Below are 2175 nucleotides of genomic sequence, written 5' to 3'. Positions count from 1 at the left end.
TTTTCGTAAGAAAGAATCTATTTCGAAAAGTATTCATCAGAGAAATTCTTATTTTCTTCCTTGGACGTTTTGAATGTTCAATTTGTCGCAACCGTTTTTGACCCCAACAGTTAGCCCCCCAGCTCGTTAGAGTCGTGACTCTAGCGGGAGGATAGATGATTCTGACAAGGTTAAGCGTATTGGACGAAATTCACACTTTAAACTCTGCGGAAGAAAAATTATCGAGACAGTATGTGTGTTACGAATTCTGAACCCATTCTTCTATAAGTAGTGAGCTCTTGTCATTCATTTTCTTCACACCTTCCCTTCTTCATACCTTCAAAAACCTCTCTAGTTCCAAAATCTTTCCTTTCAACACGTCTTCCTCCCAAGGTGAAAAGAGAGATTCCGACGTTGAGATGGGCGAGGCCACTTCTCCGGCTCTGGTTCTGACTTCTCCGGCTGAAGCGCCGGCTTGTGTTGCCGGTCATCTCTCCTTCCGAGAGAAACTAGTTCGTCGCCAAGCCGAGGAAAGAAATGGATCAAGCTGGCTCCGAGTTCCCGTCTTCTTCTGCGTGGGTTGTTGCCCCGGGTCATGGGACCGAGGTCATGGCTCCTCTTTCACAAGCTCTACCTGCGGGATCATCCACGACTCCGATCCTCATCGAGGACAAGGAGAGGGCCGCTGACTCTATGCCTCCTCCTCCAGCCAGGAAAGAAATCGTTCTGGCGTTGCGCGCTCCTAGCGCTGTTCCGGTTGCTCAGCCTAAGAGTCCGAAGAGGAAACTTGTCAAGAGTGGTGACGGCGAGACTTCGCAGCATGGTGGATCGATTCTAGCATAGGGACTTCGCGGAAAGGTTTGTCTCTTGCTTGAATTCTTGATCGTCTCATGTACATTCTTTCTCGGACCTAGTCTTAAGGATTTTTATTGTTCGCAGTTGATGTCTTTGATCGATGGGGTGATCAGCGAGTGCGGTTCTGAGACCAGTCGCCTTGCCGGGGAGTTGGTGGAGCTTCAGGGTAGATGGTCTGAAACCGAGGCCATGCTGACGGCTGTCAAGGATTCCCACTCCGTGAAAGTGTCGAAGCTCGAGGTCGCGATAGGGGAGCTCGAGAGGGATCTTGGGAAGACGGCGAGTTCCCTGCTTAAGGAGAAAAAGGCCAGGAAGGCCAAATCCTCGGAGGTGCGTCGGCTCCAGCGTCAGATCGAGGGTGATGCAGGACTGGCGAGCCGCAGGATCCAAGAGGCAACGGATGCTCTTCGCGCAGAGTTTCAGGCTCGCTTGGCGAAGATTTCTGCTTCCCTGGGTTCTCTCGAGTGTATCCAGAGCAGGGACTTAACTTTGGCGACGATTGAGGGCGGGATGGCCGTGGTTCGGTCGTTCCAAAGTGAGACTCCCCCGACCTTGGAGGCTGAAGAGGCCCGACTGTCCGGCTGTAAGGGAGATATGGCGTCTAGGGATGGAGATTTTGATCTCATCCTGGCTGACCTGAAATCTGCATGCTTCCTTCCGACGTGTTCAGAAGACCCAGAGGGGAAAGACCCGATGGTCGGAGAAAGCGGAGGTGATGCGGCTCCAGGCTCGGACGAGGCGTTGGGTGAAGAGGGGGCGTGAGTTCTGAGGATGATTTGGGTTAGATCTCTTGCGAGAGATTTTTTCTATGTTTTTATGTGTCGGCCTGGAATGGCCTTGTTTTGTATTTCGGGACTGGCCGTGTGTGGCTTTGAATCCCTGCCGCTCTGAAGCTTTTTATGATAAGATAATCAAATAGCACTTTTTTATGAGTTTGTGTATAGTGGGGAGGAAGGCGATGAGTTGTCGTCTCATATCCTTCTTCGACTGTGAAATGTTTCATTCGAGATCTGTTTCGAGAGTTCTTCCGCGAGATGTGAGCTTCGCGGGGGCGCTGAAGATGTCGAATATAAACATAGAGGCATGGTTTAGGAATCTCTTATCTTTCGATATCATGCCTTGAGATGTTAGAGACCAGTGCGCTGGGTTTAGGGCAAGACCTAGGTTTACTTTCGGTTTAAGGCTTGTGCGGTGACTAGCCGGCTATCGTTTTTCATGTTGCGATTTCTTCCTGATTCGTATCGATTTAAAGTCCGCGATAAGTTCTCGGCTTATACGACTTGTTTGATACGAATCGAGCATCTCTCCGGAGACCGGAAGTGCTGGACCAAAATTTCGGAT

The sequence above is a fragment of the Brassica napus genome, unplaced genomic scaffold (assembly GCF_020379485.1).
Source record: "Brassica napus cultivar Da-Ae unplaced genomic scaffold, Da-Ae ScsIHWf_1352;HRSCAF=1926, whole genome shotgun sequence".
NCBI classification, from domain to species: domain Eukaryota; kingdom Viridiplantae; phylum Streptophyta; class Magnoliopsida; order Brassicales; family Brassicaceae; genus Brassica; species Brassica napus.
The sequence above is the reverse complement of the archived record's forward strand: the minus strand, read 5'-3'. Positions refer to the sequence as shown.